The following is a 14010-nucleotide window of genomic DNA, read 5'->3' as shown; positions in this document are numbered from 1 at the left end:
GCTCAGTTGGTAGAGCGGAGGACGGTAGTGGTAAAACAGGCATCCTTAGGTCGCTGGTTCAAATCCGGCTCGAAGGACTTTTGCCAAGTGCACATTTTATTGAATACTTGGAAAGTAAAATACTTGGAAAGTAAAATAACAGACAATTTATAATTATATTATATTTCATCACTGAAAATAGATGCCTTTTGCTTTGAGGCTGTGGCCACGTTATATTTCTGTTCAACACCAATCTTCATTGGTTTCCTGTGAGGTGTTATGGATCCCCATCTCTTGCTATGAACTGGCAAAACAGCAGAATCCCCTTGACAATCTTGATTTCTCAAGGGAAATGAGAGAACACTATACACCATCCAAGATATTAAAATATTGTCAAGGCCCAACACGGCTGAATACTCTGAGGAGATGGCCTGTGAGGCGCCGCCTTTCAACTTTTCCCCCTTAGTATGGTGGTCAGTAACATGCGGGAGACTGCGGAGGGGGTCATTTTTTAAATTGGGAACTGATGTGCTTTTACTCAATTCGGGAACCTCACAAGCCAAATTTGTAGTATTTTGCACGAATTGCAAGAGATGTTTACAAGTCGACGGTGTAAGTGGAAGCTCGTATTGAGTTTGCTAGAGACTGATTTGCCAAGCCTTCGATAGCTCAGTTGGTAGAGCGGAGGACTGTAGTGGTTAAACAGGCATCATTAGGTCACTGGTTCAAATCCGGCTCGAAGGACTTTTGCCAAATGCACATTTTATTGAATACTTGGAAAGTAAAATACTTGGAAAGTAAAATAACAGACAATTTATAATTATATTATATTTCATCACTGAAAATAGATGCCTTTTGCTTTGAGGCTGTGACCATGTTATTTTTCTGTCCAACACGAATCTTCGTTGGTTTCCTGTGAGGTGTTTTGGATCCCCATATCTTGCTATGAACTGACAAAACAGCAGAATCCCCTTGACAATCTTGATTTCTCAAGGGAAATGGCAGAACACTATACACCATCCAAGATATTAAAATATTGTCAAGGCCCAACGCGGCTGAATACTCTGAGGAGATGGCCTGTGAGGTGCCGCCTTTCAACTTTTCCCCCTTAGTATGGTGGTCAGTAACATGCGGGAGACTGCGGAGGGGGTCATTTTTTTAATTGGGCACTGATGTGCTTTTACTCAATTCGGGAACCTCACAAGCCAAATTTGTAGTATTTTGCACGAATTGCAAGAGATGTTTACAAGTCGACGGTTGAAGTGGAAGCTCGTATTGAGTTTGCTAGAGAATGATTTGCCAAGCCTTCGATAGCTCAGTTGGTAGAATGTAATGGCAAAACAGGCATCCTTAGGTTGCTGGTTCAAATCCGGCCAAAGGACTTTTGCCAAATGCACATTTTATTGAATACTTGGAAAGTAAAATACTTGGAAAGTAAAATAACAGACAATTTATAATTATATTATATTTCATTACTGAAAATAGATGCCTTTTGCTTTGAGGCTGTGGCCACGTTATTTTTCTGTCCAACACAAATCTTCATTGGTTTCCTGTCAGGTGTTTTGGATCCCCATCTCTTGCTATGAACTGGCAAAACAGCAGAATCCCCTTAACAATCTTGATTTCTCAAGGGAAATGAGAGAACACTATACACCATCCAAGATATTAAAATATTGTCAAGGCCCAACACGGCTGAATACTCTGAGGAGATGGCCTGTGAGGCGCCGCCTTTCAACTTTTCCCCCTTAGTATGGTGGTCAGTAACATGCGGGAGACTGCGGAGGGGGTCATTTTTTTAATTGTGAACTGATGTGCTTTTACTCAATTCGGGAACCTCACAAGCCAAATTTGTAGTATTTTGCACGAATTGCAAGAGATGTTTACAAGTCGACGGTTGAAGTGGAAGCTCGTATTGAGTTTGCTAGAGAATGATTTGCCAAGCCTTCGATAGCTCGTCGCTGGTTCAAATCCGGCTCAAAGGACTTTTGCCAAATGCACATTTTATTGAATACTTGGAAAGTAAAATACTTGGAAAGTAAAATAACAGACAATTTATAATTATATTATATTTCATCACTGAAAATAGATGCCTTTTGCTTTGAGGCTGTGGCCACGTTATTTTTCTGTCCAACACGAATCTTCTTTGGTTTCCTGTGAGGTGTTTTGGATCCCCATTTTTGCTATGAACTGGCAAAACAGCAGAATCCCCTTGACAATCTTGATTTCTCAAGGAAAATGAGAGAACACTATACACCATCCAAGATATTAAAATATTGTCATGGCCGAACACTGATGAATACTCTGAGGAGATGGCCTGCGAGGCGCCGCCTTTCAACTTTTCCTCCTTAGTATGGTGGTCAGTAACATGCGGGAGACTGCGGAGGGGGTCATTTTTTTAATTGTGAACTGATGTGCTTTTACTCAATTCGGGAACCTCACAAGCCAAATTTGTAGTATTTTGCAAGAATTGCAAGAGATGTTTGAATGTCGACGGTTGAAGTGAAGCTCGTATTGAGCTTGCTAGAGACTGATTTGCCTAGCCTTCGATAGCTCAGTTGGTAGAGCGGAGGACTGTAGTGGTAAAACAGGCATCCTTAGGTGGCTGGTTCAAATCCGGCTCGAAGGAATTTTTGCCAAATGCACATTTTATTGAATACTTGGAAAGTAAAATACTTGGAAAGTAAAATAACAGACAATTTATAATTATATTATATTTCATCACTGAAAATAGATGCCTTTTGCTTTGAGGCTGTGGCCACGTTATTTTTCTGTCCAACACGAATCTTCATTGGTTTCCTGTGAGGTGTTTTGGATCCCCATCTCTTGCTATGAACTGGCAAAACAGCAGAATCCCCTTGACAATCTTGATTTCTCAAGGGAAATGAGAGAACACTATACACCATCCAAGATATTAAAATATTGTCAAGGCCCAACACGGCTGAATACTCTGAGGAGATGGCCTGTGAGGCGCCGCCTTTCAACTTTTCCTCCTTAGTATGGTGGTCAGTAACATGCGGGAGACTGCGGAGGGGGTCATTTTTTTAATTGGGAACTGATGTGCTTTTACTCAATTCGGGAACCCCACAAGCCAAATTTGTAGTATTTTGCACGAATTGCAAGAGATGTTTACAAGTCGACGGTTGAAGTGGAAGCTCGTATTGAGTTTGCTAGAGAATGATTTGCCAAGCCTTCGATTGCTCAGTTGGTAGAGCGGAGCACTGTAGTGGTAAAACAGGCATCCTTAGGTCGCTGGTTCAAATCCTGCTCGAAGGACTTTTGCCAAATGCAAATTTTATTGAATACTTGGAAAGTAAAATACTTGGGTAGTAAAATAACAGACAATTTATAATTATATTATATTTCATCACTGAAAATAGATGCCTTTTGCTTTGAGGCTGTGGCCACGTTATGTTTCTGTCCAACACCAATCTTCATTGGTTTCCTGTGAGGTGATTCGGATCCCCATCTCTTGCTATGAACTGGCAAAACAGCAGAATCCCCTTGACAATCTTGATTTCTCAAGGGAAATGAGAGAACAGTATACACCATCCAAGATATTAAAATATTGTCAAGGCCCAACACGGCTGAATACTCTGAGGAGATGGCCTGTGAGGCGCCGCCTTTCAACTTTTCCCCATTAGTATGGTGGTCAGTGACATGCGGGAGACTGCGGAGGGGGTCATTTCTTTAATTGGGAACTGATGTGCTTTTACTCAATTCGGGAACCTCACAAGCCAAATTTGTAGTATTTTGCACGAATTGCAAGAGATGTTTACAAGTCGACGGTTGAAGTGGAAGCTCGTATATCGACGGTTGAAGTGGAAGCTCGTATTGAGCTTGCTAGAGACTGATTTGCCAAGCCTTCGATAGCTCAGTTGGTAGAGCGGAGGACTGTAGTGGTAAAACAGGCATCCTTAGGTCGCTGGTTGAAATCCGGATTGAAGGACTTTTGCCAAATGCAAATTTTATTGAATACTTGGAAAGTAAAATACTTGGAAAATAAAATAACAGACAATTTATAATTATATTATATTTCATCACTGAAAATAGATGCCTTTTGCTTTGAGGCTGTGGCCACGTTATATTTCTGTTCAACACCAATCTTCATTGGTTTCCTGTGAGGTGTTTTGGATCCCCATCTCTTGCTATGAACTGGCAAAACAGCAGAATCCCCTTGACAATCTTGATTTCTCAAGGGAAATGAGAGAACAGTATACACCATCCAAGATATTAAAATATTGTCAAGGCCCAACACGGCTGAATACTCTGAGGAGATGGCCTGTGAGGCGCCGCCTTTCAACTTTTCCCCCTTAGTATGGTGGTCAGTAACATGCGGGAGACTGCGGAGGGGGTCATTTTTTAATTGGGAACTGATGTGCTTTTACTCAATTCGGGAACGTCACAAGCCAAATTTGTAGTATTTTGCACGAATTGCAAGAGATGTTTACAAGTCGACGGTTGAAGTGGAAGCTCATATTGAGCTTGCTAGAGACTGATTTGCCAAGCCTTCGATAGCTCCGTTGGTAGAGTTGAGGACCGTAGTGGTAAAACAGGCATCCTTAGGTCGCTGGTTGAAATCCGGATCGAAGGACTTTTGCCAAATGCAAATTTTATTGAATACTTGGAAAGTAAAATACTTGGAAAATAAAATAACAGACAATTTATAATTATATTATATTTCATCACTGAAAATAGATGCCTTTTGCTTTGAGGCTGTGGCCACGTTATATTTCTGTTCAACACCAATCTTCATTGGTTTCCTGTGAGGTGTTATGGATCCCCATCTCTTGCTATGAACTGGCAAAACAGCAGAATCCCCTTGACAATCTTGATTTCTCAAGGGAAATGAGAGAACACTATACACCATCCAAGATATTAAAATATTGTCAAGGCCCAACACGGCTGAATACTCTGAGGAGATGGCCTGTGAGGCGCCGCCTTTCAACTTTTCCCCCTTAGTATGGTGGTCAGTAACATGCGGGAGACTGCGGAGGGGGTCATTTTTTAAATTGGGAACTGATGTGCTTTTACTCAATTCGGGAACCTCACAAGCCAAATTTGTAGTATTTTGCACGAATTGCAAGAGATGTTTACAAGTCGACGGTGTAAGTGGAAGCTCGTATTGAGTTTGCTAGAGACTGATTTGCCAAGCCTTCGATAGCTCAGTTGGTAGAGCGGAGGACTGTAGTGGTAAAACAGGCATCATTAGGTCACTGGTTCAAATCCGGCTCGAAGGACTTTTGCCAAATGCACATTTTATTGAATACTTGGAAAGTAAAATACTTGGAAAGTAAAATAACAGACAATTTATAATTATATTATATTTCATCACTGAAAATAGATGCCTTTTGCTTTGAGGCTGTGACCATGTTATTTTTCTGTCCAACACGAATCTTCGTTGGTTTCCTGTGAGGTGTTTTGGATCCCCATCTCTTGCTATGAACTGACAAAACAGCAGAATCCCCTTGACAATCTTGATTTCTCAAGGGAAATGGGAGAACACTATACACCATCCAAGATATTAAAATATTGTCAAGGCCCAACGCGGCTGAATACTCTGAGGAGATGGCCTGTGAGGTGCCGCCTTTCAACTTTTCCCCCTTAGTATGGTGGTCAGTAACATGCGGGAGACTGCGGAGGGGGTCATTTTTTTAATTGGGACCTGATGTGCTTTTACTCAATTCGGGAACCTCACAAGCCAAATTTGTAGTATTTTGCACGAATTGCAAGAGATGTTTACAAGTCGACGGTTGAAGTGGAAGCTCGTATTGAGTTTGCTAGAGAATGATTTGCCAAGCCTTCGATAGCTCAGTTGGTAGAACGGAGGACTGTAATGGCAAAACAGGCATCCTTAGGTCGCTGGTTCAAATCCGGCCAAAGGACTTTTGCCAAATGCACATTTTATTGAATACTTGGAAAGTAAAATACTTGGAAAGTAAAATAACAGATAATTTATAATTATATTATATTTCATCACTGAAAATAGATGCCTTTTGCTTTGAGGCTGTGGCCACGTTATTTTTCTGTCCAACACGAATCTTCATTGGTTTCCTGTCAGGTGTTTTGGATCCCCATCTCTTGCTATGAACTGGCAAAACAGCAGAATCCCCTTAACAATCTTGATTTCTCAAGGGAAATGAGAGAACACTATACACCATCCAAGATATTAAAATATTGTCAAGGCCCAACACGGCTGAATACTCTGAGGAGATGGCCTGTGAGGCGCCGCCTTTCAACTTTTCCCCCTTAGTATGGTGGTCAGTAACATGCGGGAGACTGCGGAGGGGGTCATTTTTTTAATTGTGAACTGATGTGCTTTTACTCAATTCGGGAACCTCACAAGCCAAATTTGTAGTATTTTGCACGAATTGCAAGAGATGTTTGAATGTCGACGGTTGAAGTGGAAGCTCGTATTGAGCTTGCTAGAGCCTGGTTTGCCAAGCCTTCGATAGCTCAGTTGGTAGAGCAGAGGACTGTAGTGGTAAAACAGGCATCCTTAGGTCGCTGGTTCAAATGCAGATTGAAGGACTTTTGCCAAATGCAAATTTTATTGAATACTTGGAAAGTAAAATGCTTGGAAAATAAAATAACAGACAATTTATAATTATATTATATTTCATCATTGAAAATAGATGCCTTTTGCTTTGAGGCTGTCGCCACGTTATGTTTCTGTCCAACACCAATCTTCATTGGTTTCCTGTGAGGTGTTTTGGATCCCCATCTCTTGCTATGAACTGGCAAAACAGCAGAATCCCCTTGACAATCTTGATTTCTCAAGGGAAATGAGAGAACACTATACACCATCCAAGATATTAAAATATTGTCAAGGCCCAACACGGCTGAATACTCTGAGGAGATGGCCTGTGAGGCGCCGCCTTTCAACTTTTCCTCCTTAGTATGGTGGTCAGTAACATGCGGGAGACTGCGGAGGGGGTCATTTTTTTAATTGGGAACTGATGTGCTTTTACTCAATTCGGGAACCTCACAAGCCAAATTTGTAGTATTTTGCACGAATTGCAAGAGATGTTTACAAGTCGACGGTTGAAGTGGAAGCTCGTATTGAGTTTGCTAGAGAATGATTTGCCAAGCCTTCGATAGCTCAGTTGGTAGAGCAGAGGACTGTAGTGATAAAACAGGCATCCTTAGGTCGCTGGTTCAAATCCGGCTCGAAGGACTTTTGCCAAATGCACATTTTATTGAATACTTGGAAAGTAAAATACTTGGAAAGTAAAATAACAGACAATTTATAATTATATTATATTTCATCATTGAAAATAGATGCCTTTTGCTTTGAGGCTGTGGCCACGTTATTTTTCTGTCCGAAACCAATCTTCGTTGGTTTCCTGTGAGGTGTTTTGGATCCCCATCTCTTGCTATGAACTGACAAAACAGCAGAATCCCCTTGACAATCTTGATTTCTCAAGGGAAATGGGAGAACACTATACACCATCCAAGATATTAAAATATTGTCAAGGCCCAACACGGCTGAATACTCTGAGGAGATGGACTGTGAGGCGCGCCTTTCAACTTTTCCCCCTTAGTATGGTGGTCAGTAACATGCGGGAGACTGCGGAGGGGGTCATTTTTGTAATTGAGAACTGATGTGCTTTTACTCAATTCGGGAACCTCACAAGCCAAATTTGTAGTATTTTGCAGTAATTGCAAGAGATGTTTACAAGTCGACGGTTGAAGTGGAAGCTCGTATTGAGTTTGCTAGAGAATGATTTGCCAAGCCTTCGATAGCTCGTCGCTGGTTCAAATCCGGCTCAAAGGACTTTTGCCAAATGCACATTTTATTGAATACTTGGAAAGTAAAATACTTGGAAAGTAAAATAACAGACAATTTATAATTATATTATATTTCATCACTGAAAATAGATGCCTTTTGCTTTGAGGCTGTGGCCACGTTATTTTTCTGTCCAACACGAATCTTCTTTGGTTTCCTGTGAGGTGTTTTGGATCCCCATTTCTTGCTATGAACTGGCAAAACAGCAGAATCCCCTTGACAATCTTGATTTCTCAAGGAAAATGAGAGAACACTATACACCATCCAAGATATTAAAATATTGTCATGGCCGAACACTGATGAATACTCTGAGGAGATGGCCTGCGAGGCGCCGCCTTTCAACTTTTCCTCCTTAGTATGGTGGTCAGTAACATGCGGGAGACTGCGGAGGGGGTCATTTTTTTAATTGTGAACTGATGTGCTTTTACTCAATTCGGGAACCTCACAAGCCAAATTTGTAGTATTTTGCAAGAATTGCAAGAGATGTTTGAATGTCGACGGTTGAAGTGGAAGCTCGTATTGAGCTTGCTAGAGACTGATTTGCCTAGCCTTCAATAGCTCAGTTGGTAGAGCGGAGGACTGTAGTGGTAAAACAGGCATCCTTAGGTCGCTGGTTCAAATCCGGCTCGAAGGAATTTTTGCCAAATGCACATTTTATTGAATACTTGGAAAGTAAAATACTTGGAAAGTAAAATAACAGACAATTTATAATTATATTATATTTCATCACTGAAAATAGATGCCTTTTGCTTTGAGGCTGTGGCCACGTTATTTTTCTGTCCAACACGAATCTTCATTGGTTTCCTGTGAGGTGTTTTGGATCCCCATCTCTTGCTATGAACTGGCAAAACAGCAGAATCCCCTTGACAATCTTGATTTCTCAAGGGAAATGAGAGAACACTATACACCATCCAAGATATTAAAATATTGTCAAGGCCCAACACGGCTGAATACTCTGAGGAGATGGCCTGTGAGGCGCCGCCTTTCAACTTTTCCTCCTTAGTATGGTGGTCAGTAACATGCGGGAGACTGAGGAGGGGGTCATTTTTTAATTGGGAACTGATGTGCTTTTACTCAATTCGGGAACGTCACAAGCCAAATTTGTAGTATTTTGCACGAATTGCAAGAGATGTTTACAAGTCGACGGTTGAAGTGGAAGCTCATATTGAGCTTGCTAGAGACTGATTTGCCAAGCCTTCGATAGCTCAGTTGGTAGAGCTGAGGACTGTAGTGGTAAAACAGGCATCCTTAGGTCGCTGGTTGAAATCCGGATCGAAGGACTTTTGCCAAATGCAAATTTTATTGAATACTTGGAAAGTAAAATACTTGGAAAATAAAATAACAGACAATTTATAATTATATTATATTTCATCACTGAAAATAGATGCCTTTTGCTTTGAGGCTGTGGCCACGTTATATTTCTGTTCAACACCAATCTTCATTGGTTTCCTGTGAGGTGTTATGGATCCCCATCTCTTGCTATGAACTGGCAAAACAGCAGAATCCCCTTGACAATCTTGATTTCTCAAGGGAAATGAGAGAACACTATACACCATCCAAGATATTAAAATATTGTCAAGGCCCAACACGGCTGAATACTCTGAGGAGATGGCCTGTGAGGCGCCGCCTTTCAACTTTTCCCCCTTAGTATGGTGGTCAGTAACATGCGGGAGACTGCGGAGGGGGTCATTTTTTAAATTGGGAACTGATGTGCTTTTACTCAATTCGGGAACCTCACAAGCCAAATTTGTAGTATTTTGCACGAATTGCAAGAGATGTTTACAAGTCGACGGTGTAAGTGGAAGCTCGTATTGAGTTTGCTAGAGACTGATTTGCCAAGCCTTCGATAGCTCAGTTGGTAGAGCGGAGGACTGTAGTGGTAAAACAGGCATCATTAGGTCACTGGTTCAAATCCGGCTCGAAGGACTTTTGCCAAATGCACATTTTATTGAATACTTGGAAAGTAAAATACTTGGAAAGTAAAATAACAGACAATTTATAATTATATTATATTTCATCACTGAAAATAGATGCCTTTTGCTTTGAGGCTGTGACCATGTTATTTTTCTGTCCAACACGAATCTTCGTTGGTTTCCTGTGAGGTGTTTTGGATCCCCATCTCTTGCTATGAACTGACAAAACAGCAGAATCCCCTTGACAATCTTGATTTCTCAAGGGAAATGGGAGAACACTATACACCATCCAAGATATTAAAATATTGTCAAGGCCCAACGCGGCTGAATACTCTGAGGAGACGGCCTGTGAGGTGCCGCCTTTCAACTTTTCCCCCTTAGTATGGTGGTCAGTAACATGCGGGAGACTGCGGAGGGGGTCATTTTTTTAATTGTGAACTGATGTGCTTTTACTCAATTCGGGAACCTCACAAGCCAAATTTGTAGTATTTTGCACGAATTGCAAGAGATGTTTGAATGTCGACGGTTGAAGTGGAAGCTCGTATTGAGCTTGCTAGAGCCTGGTTTGCCAAGCCTTCGATAGCTCAGTTGGTAGAGCAGAGGACTGTAGTGGTAAAACAGGCTTCCTTAGGTCGCTGGTTCAAATGCAGATTGAAGGACTTTTGCCAAATGCAAATTTTATTGAATACTTGGAAAGTAAAATGCTTGGAAAATAAAATAACAGACAATTTATAATTATATTATATTTCATCATTGAAAATAGATGCCTTTTGCTTTGAGGCTGTCGCCACGTTATGTTTCTGTCCAACACCAATCTTCATTGGTTTCCTGTGAGGTGTTTTGGATCCCCATCTCTTGCTATGAACTGGCAAAACAGCAGAATCCCCTTGACAATCTTGATTTCTCAAGGGAAATGAGAGAACACTATACACCATCCAAGATATTAAAATATTGTCAAGGCCCAACACGGCTGAATACTCTGAGGAGATGGCCTGTGAGGCGCCTCCTTTCAACTTTTCCTCCTTAGTATGGTGGTCAGTAACATGCGGGAGACTGCGGAGGGGGTCATTTTTTTAATTGGGAACTGATGTGCTTTTACTCAATTCGGGAACCTCACAAGCCAAATTTGTAGTATTTTGCACGAATTGCAAGAGATGTTTACAAGTCGACGGTTGAAGTGGAAGCTCGTATTGAGTTTGCTAGAGAATGATTTGCCAAGCATTCGATAGCTCGTCGCTGGTTCAAATCCGGCTCAAAGGACTTTTGCCAAATGCACATTTTATTGAATACTTGGAAAGTAAAATACTTGGAAAGTAAAATAACAGACAATTTATAATTATATTATATTTCATCACTGAAAATAGATGCCTTTTGCTTTGAGGCTGTGGCCACGTTATTTTTCTGTCCAACACGAATCTTCTTTGGTTTCCTGTGAGGTGTTTTGGATCCCCATTTCTTGCTATGAACTGGCAAAACAGCAGAATCCCCTTGACAATCTTGATTTCTCAAGGAAAATGAGAGAACACTATACACCATCCAAGATATTAAAATATTGTCATGGCCGAACACTGATGAATACTCTGAGGAGATGGCCTGCGAGGCGCCGCCTTTCAACTTTTCCTCCTTAGTATGGTGGTCAGTAACATGCGGGAGACTGCGGAGGGGGTCATTTTTTTAATTGTGAACTGATGTGCTTTTACTCAATTCGGGAACCTCACAAGCCAAATTTGTAGTATTTTGCAAGAATTGCAAGAGATGTTTGAATGTCGACGGTTGAAGTGGAAGCTCGTATTGAGCTTGCTAGAGACTGATTTGCCTAGCCTTCAATAGATCAGTTGGTAGAGCGGAGGACTGTAGTGGTAAAACAGGCATCCTTAGGTCGCTGGTTCAAATCCGGCTCGAAGGAATTTTTGCCAAATGCACATTTTATTGAATACTTGGAAAGTAAAATACTTGGAAAGTAAAATAACAGACAATTTATAATTATATTATATTTCATCACTGAAAATAGATGCCTTTTGCTTTGAGGCTGTGGCCACGTTATTTTTCTGTCCAACACGAATCTTCATTGGTTTCCTGTGAGGTGTTTTGGATCCCCATCTCTTGCTATGAACTGGCAAAACAGCAGAATCCCCTTGACAATCTTGATTTCTCAAGGGAAATGAGAGAACACTATACACCATCCAAGATATTAAAATATTGTCAAGGCCCAACACGGCTGAATACTCTGAGGAGATGGCCTGTGAGGAGCCGCCTTTCAACTTTTCCCCCTTAGTATGGTGGTCAGTAACATGCGGGAGACTGCGGAGGGGGTCATTTTTTAAATTGGGAACTGATGTGCTTTTACTCAATTCGGGAACCTCACAAGCCAAATTTGTAGTATTTTGCACGAATTGCAAGAGATGTTTACAAGTCGACGGTTGAAGTGGAAGCTCGTATTGAGTTTGCTAGAGAATGATTTGCCAAGCCTTCGATAGCTCAGTTGGTAGAACGGAGGACTGTAACGGCAAAACAGGCATCCTTAGGTCGCTGGTTCAAATCCGGCCAAAGGACTTTTGCCAAATGCACATTTTATTGAATACTTGGAAAGTAAAATACTTGGAAAGTAAAATAACAGACAATTTATAATTATATTATATTTCATTACTGAAAATAGATGCCTTTTGCTTTGAGGCTGTGGCCACGTTATTTTTCTGTCCAACACGAATCTTCATTGGTTTCCTGTCAGGTGTTTTGGATCCCCATCTCTTGCTATGAACTGGCAAAACAGCAGAATCCCCTTAACAATCTTGATTTCTCAAGGGAAATGAGAGAACACTATACACCATCCAAGATATTAAAATATTGTCAAGGCCCAACACGGCTGAATACTCTGAGGAGATGGCCTGTGAGGCGCCGCCTTTCAACTTTTCCCCCTTAGTATGTTGGTCAGTAACATGCGGGAGACTGCGGAGGGGGTCATTTTTTTAATTGTGAACTGATGTGCTTTTACTCAATTCGGGAACCTCACAAGCCAAATTTGTAGTATTTTGCACGAATTGCAAGAGATGTTTGAATGTCGACGGTTGAAGTGGAAGCTCGTATTGAGCTTGCTAGAGCCTGTTTTGCCAAGCCTTCGATAGCTCAGTTGGTAGAGCAGAGGACTGTAGTGGTAAAACAGGCATCCTTAGGTCGCTGGTTCAAATGCAGATTGAAGGACTTTTGCCAAATGCAAATTTTATTGAATACTTGGAAAGTAAAATGCTTGGAAAATAAAATAACAGACAATTTATAATTATATTATATTTCATCATTGAAAATAGATGCCTTTTGCTTTGAGGCTGTCGCCACGTTATGTTTCTGTCCAACACCAATCTTCATTGGTTTCCTGTGAGGTGTTTTGGATCCCCATCTCTTGCTATGAACTGGCAAAACAGCAGAATCCCCTTGACAATCTTGATTTCTCAAGGGAAATGAGAGAACACTATACACCATCCAAGATATTAAAATATTGTCAAGGCCCAACACGGCTGAATACTCTGAGGAGATGGCCTGTGAGGCGCCGCCTTTCAACTTTTCCCCCTTAGTATGGTGGTCAGTAACATGCGGGAGACTGCGGAGGGGGTCATTTTTTAAATTGGGAACTGATGTGCTTTTACTCAATTCGGGAACCTCACAAGCCAAATTTGTAGTATTTTGCACGAATTGCAAGAGATGTTTACAAGTCGACGGTGTAAGTGGAAGCTCGTATTGAGTTTGCTAGAGACTGATTTGCCAAGCCTTCGATAGCTCAGTTGGTAGAGCGGAGGACTGTAGTGGTAAAACAGGCATCATTAGGTCACTGGTTCAAATCCGGCTCGAAGGACTTTTGCCAAATGCACATTTTATTGAATACTTGGAAAGTAAAATACTTGGAAAGGAAAATAACAGACAATTTATAATTATATTATATTTCATCACTGAAAATAGATGCCTTTTGCTTTGAGGCTGTGACCATGTTATTTTTCTGTCCAACACGAATCTTCGTTGGTTTCCTGTGAGGTGTTTTGGATCCCCATCTCTTGCTATGAACTGACAAAACAGCAGAATCCCCTTGACAATCTTGATTTCTCAAGGGAAATGGGAAACACTATACACCATCCAAGATATTAAAATATTGTCAAGGCCCAATGCGGCTGAATACTCTGAGGAGATGGCCTGTGAGGTGCCGCCTTTCAACTTTTCCCCCTTAGTATGGTGGTCAGTAACATGCGGGAGACTGCGGAGGGGGTCATTTTTTTAATTGGGAACTGATGTGCTTTTACTCAATTCGGGAACCTCACAAGCCAAATTTGTAGTATTTTGCACGAATTG

The 14010-nt window shown here is 41.2% G+C and overlaps 1 non-coding gene across 1 annotated transcript; it reads left to right on the top strand.

Moving 5' to 3' along the window:
• Nucleotides 1-7067: 7067 nt before the first annotated feature.
• Nucleotides 7068-7153, top strand: TRNAY-GUA (transfer RNA tyrosine (anticodon GUA)). Its single transcript is given in 2 exon segments — nucleotides 7068-7104; nucleotides 7118-7153. It is a non-coding gene; the product is annotated as a tRNA-Tyr (tRNA).
• The last annotated feature ends 6857 nt before the right edge of the window (nucleotides 7154-14010 follow it).

The sequence above is a fragment of the Ambystoma mexicanum genome, chromosome 1p, assembly GCF_040938575.1.
Source record: "Ambystoma mexicanum isolate Mex_15411 chromosome 1p, UKY_AmexF1_1, whole genome shotgun sequence".
In the NCBI taxonomy this organism is placed as follows: domain Eukaryota; kingdom Metazoa; phylum Chordata; class Amphibia; order Caudata; family Ambystomatidae; genus Ambystoma; species Ambystoma mexicanum.
This window is presented reverse-complemented; position numbering and strand designations above follow the sequence as displayed.